At 37.3% G+C, this 9,582-nt stretch overlaps 1 pseudogene; it reads left to right on the forward strand.

The window, feature by feature from the left end:
• The first annotated feature begins 7,609 nt into the window (after positions 1–7,609).
• LOC132220130 (metalloendopeptidase OMA1, mitochondrial-like) lies at positions 7,610–9,338 on the forward strand (annotated as a pseudogene).
• The last annotated feature ends 244 nt before the right edge of the window (positions 9,339–9,582 follow it).

The raw sequence follows: 9,582 nt of genomic DNA on the forward strand, positions 1-9,582 counted from the left end.
TCCTAACACAGGGAAAAAAAAAATAAAAAGAAAACCGGTTAACCCATTGTACACCATAGTGCCTGTAGACACAAGCGAAGGACCTTCCCCCCAGGCCACGCATGTCTATAAAAAAAAAATGTTTTCCCTAAGTGGCAGCCCTGACCAACTTTAAAATCATTTTTCGTGAGAATTTTCAGCTGAAAATATTCAAGAACATCCGAATTGGGAGTAATATATTTATAATATTCATTGCAAATTCATTTTTTTAATTAAATTCAAAATATAGTGGCTTGTGGGGATGGTTTCCATTTTGGACGCATGATAGTTAACTGGTTAAAATATGAAAAAGTAAAGTTCTCAATATATTAGACATAACATAATAAAAGAGTATAACTGAAAGATGGGAAATTTTGATTGTCTGGAATTACTGCCTGGAGAAAGTTTCCAGGCTGTAGTGCAGGAGGGGGAGCCCATGTAGAACCCTATGTCTCCCTGCATTGAGGAGATGAAGTAAGAAGTTCAGGGAAGACCAGACAGCAAGAGTTTATAGGGCAGAGAACCAGAGAGGAGAGAGCCTGACAAAAACATCAGAGATCTATAAAGAATTCCCTTTGAGGATTCAGCTGAATACTGATTAGCACATTCATATAAGGGAAGTACCCAAGACTGAGGGAAAAACAAAAACAACAACAAAAGCCACTGGAAGAATTAAGGGGAACGATACCCAGAGTTCACATAGCACCATTAATAGTGCCTGTTTTCACCAGTCAGCGGGGAAAACCTTGTAATATGCTATGGGCATTGGGTAGTATACTCATAGTGGTTATGCCTCAATAGTGGAGAAAATTTATATTAAAGACTGTTCTTTCCAGCCAAACAAGCCTTAAAAGGAAAAGTCAAACAAAAAAACCAACAAAACGGATTGTTGCTACATAACCTAACAACACCTCAGTACAAAGCTCCAGAATATTTTAGAAAGATAAAAATAGCCAATACTCAAAAAAATAAAATTCACAAGTGTAGAATCCAATAAAAAATTAAGTTTTTAAAAGCAGCAGGAAAATACAATAAATACTGAGGAGAAAATTCAGTCAATTGACAGTGATGTAGAATGAATACGGAATAAAATTGGTAAACAGGGACATTAAAATAGACATTATGACTGTATTCCAAATGTTCAAGAAGCCAGAAGAAATATTTACAATATAATATGGAGACATAAAAAAATATTTTAAAATATCCAAATTGAACTTCTACCAATTAAAACTAAAATATCTGTAATGAAAAAATACACTCAATGGGGTTAATGTCATATTAGACACTGCAGAAAAAGGGATTAGTGAAATAGAAACCATAACAATAAAAACTACACAAAGTGAAACCTGTAGAAAAATAAAGACTAAAAAAAAAAAAATGAAGCCAAAACCGGTTTGGCTCAGTGGATAGAGCATTGGCCTGCGGACTGAAAGGTCCCAGGTTCGATTCCAGTCAAGGGCATGTACCTGGGTTGATGTACCTGCGTTGCGGGCACATCCCCAGTAGGAGATGTGCAGGAGGCAGCTGATCGATGTTTCTCTCTCATCGATGTTTCTAACTCTCTATCTCTCTCCCTTCCTCTTTGTAAAAAAATCAATAAAATATATTTTTTAAAAAAATGAAGAAATGATTGATTTCAAGATCCTTTGGGACAATTTCAAGAGGCCCAACATATGAGTAATTGTAATCCTTAAATGAAAGAAGAGAGGAGAGCAAGAAATATTTTTCAAAGAAATAATCATAGCTGAATATTCAAAATTTGCTGAAAACAATAACTCCGCAATCCAACAAGTCAATGAACACCAATGCAACATACATAAAAAGGACAACACAGACTATCAGAATCAATGTTTAAAATTAGTAATAAAAAGGCAACTTAATTGGCATTTTTAGACAATTCTACCCAACAACACAACAATAAATTTCTTTTAATATGCACACTGAAAATTTACCAAGATAGACTATATTCTGGCAAAAAAGGACAAAGAAAGAAAAATTCAAGTAATAAAAAGTGTTTTTTCATCACAATGAAATTAAATTAGAAATCAATATTAAAAAGATACTTGAAAAATCCTCAAATATTGGAAAGTAATTAGTATACTTCTAAATAATAGCCTTACAGACTAAGAAAACACAGTCCTGCAAAAGTTCTTCAAGAAATTTGAAGAAAGAACACATTCCAAATAATTCTATGAGGCCAGGCTTCTGCTCATACCAAAACTGCACAAAGAAATTAAAAGGAAAAAAGAAACCCCTACAGACTTATATCTTTCATTAATATAAAGCCAAAAGTTCTTAATGAGTAAATGACTATGCTAAAATCTGAATCAAGTCTCTGTGACTACAAAATCTCTTAGTAACAAAATCTCTTAGTAACATGTCCTTCAGCATGTTGTTTTGAGCTTTAAAGTTCTCAGCTGAAGAGGAAGGTGCGTGGTGGTCATTCATTTCATTTTCGAGTATTGAGTTATTTTATGCTATACATGTGCTAGAGATATAACAGTAAGCTAAACATAGAAACAGTGCTCAACTTAATCAGGTGACAAATATTAAAATAATCATACTAAAAAATAAATAGCTGATTCTCAATATTCTGGAAAATGGAAGCACACTTCTATGTTTTATTCATACAGACATAAGGAAATGTTGGGAATTGGGATGATTAGAAAGACTTCCCTGAAAATTTTTGAGTTTACAACTGATTGATAAGAGGAAGATAGAGAGGAAGAGCATGAGCAGGATCCCCTTACAGTGGTTCTCAACCTTCCTGATGCCGCGACCCTTTAATACAGTTCCTCATGTTGTGGTGACCCCCAATCATAAAATTCTTTTCGTTGCTACTTCATAATTGTAATTTTGCTATTGTTATGTATCGTAATGTAAATATCTGATATGCAGGATGTATTTTCATTGTTCGCGACCCACAGGTTGAGAACCGCTGCTAGGACATCCTAACAGAGAAAAAAATGGGAACAGATGCTGGTGACAAAACAAGCATGGTTTTTCTAGGCCCTGGGTGTTGCCAGTGGTGGGCATGGGGGAGGTTTCCTTGACAAAGTCTTCCTAACCAATGCTGCTGTTCTGTGGTTTCAAGTCAAACAGAGGCAGGGCCAGCCAGCAGAGTGTGCTTTGTAAATTATAAAGTAGTTAATGTGAAGATTTGTGGGAGTTGCACTGGTTTCTTATTTTAAAAAGACGATAACATTTCCCCCAAATTATTCTTAGTGTGGTGGAATCTTTTCATGGCGTGAAATTGGTGTTTACAAAGAAGCTTCTATTTCAACATTGACAAAACTAGAGACATAGTTAGCTTAACTCCTAGGATGAAAATGTGCTCCATAGCATTAAATACGCAGCTTCTGGCAGTTTCTGAAGACGGCAATATGCATTCATAGTTTGATTAATTATAAATGTGTGCTTCTTGGCTGAAGAGAGGAGAGCTAGAGAAACCCGGGCTGTTTCACAGGCCAAATAACAGAGGAGAATTTTCCCCACAGGAAAGTAGAGGGAAGGAGGAGGGCAAGAGCAACCTGGAAGCTGGTGACTGATGGGTTAGTAGTTGAATGGTCCTGATGAAAAGTGTAGCACATTCCCACATGGGAGTCTTGCCTACCTTTCTCCAGGTTTGCTTTCTTTTTTAATTTTTTAAAGAAAATATCTTCTTATTGATCTTAGAGAGAGAGAGAGGAAGGGAGAGGTAGAGAAAGAACATTGATAAGAGAGAGAAACATCCATCAGCTCATGCCCTCTACTGGGCATCAAGTCCACAACCCAGGCAAGTGCCCTGACCAGAAATCAAACTGGTGACTACTGGGTGTGCGGGGATGATGCTCCACCAACTGAGCCACACTAGCCAGGGCAGGTTTGCTTTCTAATAAGGACTGGACCACACCCTCTCTCCAGGATGGGGACTGTCTCCTTCCTGATCAAAAAAAGTTCCTTTACTCCTATAGGAGGATTGCAGTCTTGTTTGACTTAGGCGTGTCTTCCACGAGAATTTATGGAGTGCTTGCTCTATGCCAGCCACTCTATTGGACACTGCAGATTCAGGGACACGAGAAACCATTTCTTACTTCAGTCTAGTGGAGGAGACATACATGAAAACAAATACCAAACACAATAATGCAAGGATATGGGGAATGTACAAAGCTCTAGGCGAATAGTAGAGAAAATTATTAATTCTCCCAAGGGGTATCATGTCGTGTTAAAAGGGAGGGACATTTGAGCTAGCTCTCGAAGGGTATGTGGCTGAGGAGATGAAAGCAAGTTTTCTCTAGGAAAAGAAGAAACAGGGGAGCTAAATATACTGATGTTTGAAAATATATCATACAAAGCAAGGCTGATAAGAGAGTTTGGGCCCAGATTGTGAAGAGACGTGAATGCCATGTTCATAATACTATAAATGAAAGAGAAAGTAATACCCCTGACTTGTTCATTAACATTCTTACTAGTGTGTGTATTTTCTAGGCTGAGTAATTATCCAACAGGCAAGGAGCCATTGGTTCCTGCTACTATATGAGCCAGTTTATCAACATGGGACATTGTTTGTGCATTTCAGAAAGGAGGGAGGGAGGGAGGGAGGGAGGGAGGGAGGAAGGAAGGAAGGAAGGAAGGAAGGAAGGAAGGAAGGAAGGAAGGAAGGAAGGAAGGAAGGAAGGGTGCGGTGGTGGAGGGGAGAGGGAGAAAGGAGGGAGAAAGGAAAAGAGAAAAGGAGGGAGAAAAAGCAGAAGGGGAGATAAAGATAAGAGATAAGAGATGAGTCATAACTGAAAGAAAAGAAGGAAGAGGAGAAAATAAAGAGGGAAATAAAAAGTGAGGAATCATTTGGGTCCACTGCCAACAAGAGTTAGGAAAACTGATTTCTTAAGATAAACTGAAGTAAAACAAAATATGCTCCATATGTTGAAACTGTATACTTAGTTTGAGATAAACAAAAACATGTTTGGAGAATAACTGCCATAATTAAAAAGAAATTAAAAGAAAGAAAGAAAAACCATCTGGGGGATAGATATATACTTAAACAAATACACACACACACACACACACACACACACACACACACACACACACGCAATACACAGTGATTCCAAAACTTGAAGTTTTCCTTGTTTTAAGTAAACTTACTTGTTGCAAAAGGGCGTTGCAACAGTCTTTGCCCAAAGCGCCCCATGTTTCAGGCTGGAGCTATCCAGGGCTACTTGGCATTGCTCAAACACCAGAAAACCTTTCCAAAGCCTGTCCTTTGCTCCTGCTTTCTTCTCTGCTGTGAATATACATCCTCCCTTTTCCCTCTAGACAACTCCAAATTACCCCTGAGCACCCAATTCAACTGTCACCTGCTCCCAGCCATGTGCCTGACAGCCAGCACAGTTCATAATGGCTTCCTCATCTGTGAAGTCTGTGAGTGTGTGTCACTTTTCTGAGGCTGCCATAACAAAACATCAGAGTATGGGTGGCTGAAAGCAACGGTTTATTGTTTCACAGTTCTGGAGGCAAGAAGCCTAAAAATCAGGCAGTCGAAATCCGGGTTCTTTCCTTCTGAGGCACTGGAGGGAGAATCTGTTCTGGAAACATAGATTTAAAACCAGTGGGACAGATGAAAGTCCAGATTTGGTATGTAGTCCTAAATGTAGAGGGTCATTCATGAAGAAGGAGAAGAAGGAGGAGAAGGAGGAAGAGGAGAAGAAGAAGAAAAGGGAGGGAAGGGGCAGAAGAATAAATGGAAAAGCTTATTGGAAAAAAGAATCATGTGGGAGAGAAATGGTAAGGAGGAACAAAAATCTTGAGGAAAACTTGCTATGGCCATGAAGCAGTATTTCCAAGTGGCTTTCCAATTTTACCTTTGCAGTCATGTAGTCAATTCTAAATTCAGCTGGCCATTTCTTTTTCAAGGACATTGTTCTTTTTAACCATATCATAACTATATGATCACAAAGGTAACATAGTCTGAAAGTGACAGAATGTAAAAGTCATGTGAATTTCAACTACTAAATCACAGGAAGATGGATTTATTGTACTCAAATTACTGGTATCTAAAACAACTTATATAAAGAAATAAAAATAAATAAAAATAAATTTAAAAAATAAATAAATAAAACAACTTATAAATATCCCTTACCAATTTTTGCTTCAGCAATCCTGAATTGGTCATTTTTCCCAGAGCACACATTTTGTTGTAGGTTTCCGTACCTTGGTACATGCTGACCTTTCATTCTGATGTGTCCATCCCTACCGTCAACTCCTAATCTTCCTTCAAAATGCAATTTAAGCTTAACATTCTCCAGAAACCTTTCTCTGAATACTCAAGTCCAATTAACCACACTTTCCACCATGTACCCCTGTGCATCCTCTGTACCTTGAATGAATTGATACCATTGCACTGTTATTCAGTTGCTGCTTATTTTCAAATAATGGGTTATTCTGGTACAGTCTTATCTGTAATGTCTTAACTGCCCAGTGATTATTCACTATGCCTAATAGGCATTGGTAAGTATTTGCTGGATGAATTAATGAATGTACAGAAGTGTCTATTTCAAACTGTTTTAAAGTTTTCAGGTAATCTTGGAAAAGTATCAAGATGAGTGTAGGCAAAATTTGAATGTCAGTATTCTACTTAATTTGTAAAGAGAAATGAAATACTGCAGTCAAATCTCTGGTGGCTTTATACTAGTATACTTGACTTAACACAGTCATGATGAGGGAACACAGAAAATGGACTTTAAAAACAAAAAACAAAAAACTTCTTTTGGAAATTAGCCCAAGAGCCAAATGTTTTATTTTAATGGTATGTTTCTTCTCTCATACCATAACTAGTAAACATTTCAGATCACACATACACACAATGTTTGTTTGTATTTACTATAATTCCCTATGAAACTCCAGATGCTTGGACTGTACAGGCATCTAATACACGTTTGATGAATTAAAGAACAAATGAAGGAACCCTTGAATGAAATGAGCTAAGATTCTGACATCCATTAGCAAGCTGTTACCAGTTTTCATCTGCCTCATTTGATTGTAGGCCATCCATTTGGAGAGAGGAAATGGAAAAACATGATGCAAATGACTGATCTGTTCAATGCCTTTGAATTAATACTTAAAATGCAATCTCTTATCAGACATTTGGTACAACATGAGCTGGAATACTCATTCTGGCTCCAGGTTTGCCCCCACATTGCTATGTGAGATTAATTTTTTTGGCTAAAGAGATTGATCTTGGTCCCACCTACATTAATGTATTCTGACTTTATGGAACATAGACCAGATTTTTTTTTTTAGGCCCGATAAAGTCCAATATGGTTCTGACATAATTATACATGAGGCTGGATTATAATACTTCTACATCTCAGCCAGGCTTTTAATTTGGTGTCATTGGTAGGCAGGCATCATCTCAAATTTTCAATTTAATGAAATAAAATTCTGTCCCTTGATTAATTTCCAGGAAAAGTTGTTGGAAATAATTCATGTGTTGTGCCTCAAGCACTGCATCTCTGGTTTTATACTTCTGTCCCACTCTGTATTCAAAAGGTCTTCAATTAAGCAGAGACCTTCTTAGAGAAGACTTCCACTGAACATCATTTGAAAGGGGAGCATGTCTCTTGGGGTAGAAGTGGTAAGGGTCTTACTCACCAGTAGTTTATCAAATGTTTCTTCCAACTATGTGTCATAGTCCCCTGAGAATTCTGGTAAATTAAACATTCTCCAATGTCTTACACTCTCCGCTCACTTTACAAATCATTTCTCTGATCAATGTCAGGGTGACATGCCATGGCTGATCATGTATTTATATAGCAGGTTAAAACTCGGAGTGCCTTCATTTACATTATCTTGATAGAGTTCCTTAAGTCTTGGAATGGCAGGTCAGATTGATTTCTGATCATTGTTCAGATAGGAAAATTGAGTCTCAGAGCTTTCCAGATTTATGAAAGGATAGATAATGAAAATGGATAGAATTGGGCCTTGAACCTAAGTGTTTTATTTCTAGTTCAAGGCTTATTGATAACACCAAAGTGCTCTAATGGATGTTCAAGAAACAGTTGTGGCCCTAGCTGGTTCTGCTCAGTGGATAGAGCATCAGCCTGCGGACTGAAGAGTCCCAGATTCAATTCCGGTCAAGGGCATATGCTCAGATTGCGGGCTCAATCCCCAGGATGGGGTGTGCAGGAGGCAGCCAATCAATGATTCTCTCTCATCATTGATGTCTACCTTTCTCTCCTTCTCCCTGCCTCTCTGAAATCAATAAAAATATATTTTTAAAAAAGAAAGAAACAATTGTGCTTACTCACGCGTTTTTTTTTCTTCATTATATTTACTGAGCATCTATTATTTGCAGATATTGTGTTTGGTGTTGATATTATTAATGGTAATCAAGCCCAAATCCCTTCCATACTTGAGCTTGTAGGGGAGAAAAAGATATAGGCAACAGGTGGGGACACAGAGAACACCCCACTGATAATAGATTGAAGAACTTAAAAATGATATGCCAACTGAGAAAGATGCCTGATACCTGACTGGTAAAGAGAGGGTTTACCATCTAATTGACTATAGTAAAGCTATCCCAGGGATCTCTGAGATCAGTTGGGTTATTCATGTGATTGATTCTTCAAATATAAATATTTTATGCTTCCAAAGGGATATGTTTATCTTCCCTGGGCTTTTAAATACTGTAACTCTACTGGTATTTATCTCGTTTCTTTCCTCCTGGGCCATGAAATAACACATGTGCTTCTAGGGCATGGTGCAGAAAAGGCTAGCTTGGTTCATTTATTAGATTTCTTGGGTCTGATTTTTTTTTTCCCCACAATGATTTGGGCCATTTTTCCTGGAGATAGTTTGAAATTCTTGGGACAGTAGATAAATGGCAGGATTATATGTTTGATACAGTAAAACATTGGAGGCTGAAGCTGACAAAATTGGACTACAGCTTGCTGCAAAAGCTTGTGTGGACATCAGAGCCAGTTCAGTGTTTTGGCAGTAGACAGAATAAAGTAGCAGGGAGCTTCCACGGTCACCCCAAGTTGCCAGTTTGGGTATCCACACACTCTCCTTATGGAAAATGAGCTGAGCTCTTGGATGGACTCATATTTCAGGCTCTCAAAGTTAGATAGATCTATAATTGCCCACCACTTTTGGAACTAGACCCATGATTATTATTTAAATTCAGCATGAAGCATTTTCTTGAAGAATTAGAGAAAAGAGAAACATCACTGCTAAGAAACAGAAAATGGACAAATACTCTTCCCATTCAAGAACAGGAGCAAATATTAACATATATAGTTGAGAATAAAACTGACAGTTGGATTAAAATTGATGAGACATAGGACATATGAAGTATGTAGCACTTTTTGTAATTTTTATGTTACTTTTTCAAAAATGATGTTTGAAATGAAAACAAAAATAATATCTAGCATCAAATGGATATTACTAGGTATTTCTTTTTCATGCAATCTTGATGTATTTTCTCTATTTTAAAAAATTCTTCAATAAGGGAAAGGTCACAGAATAAATTTGTATTACATTTTTTTTTAAATCACTAGTTGTATCCCTACTATGTGCAAGTCATTA

The sequence above is a fragment of the Myotis daubentonii genome, chromosome 17 (assembly GCF_963259705.1).
Source record: "Myotis daubentonii chromosome 17, mMyoDau2.1, whole genome shotgun sequence".
Lineage (NCBI taxonomy): Eukaryota > Metazoa > Chordata > Mammalia > Chiroptera > Vespertilionidae > Myotis > Myotis daubentonii.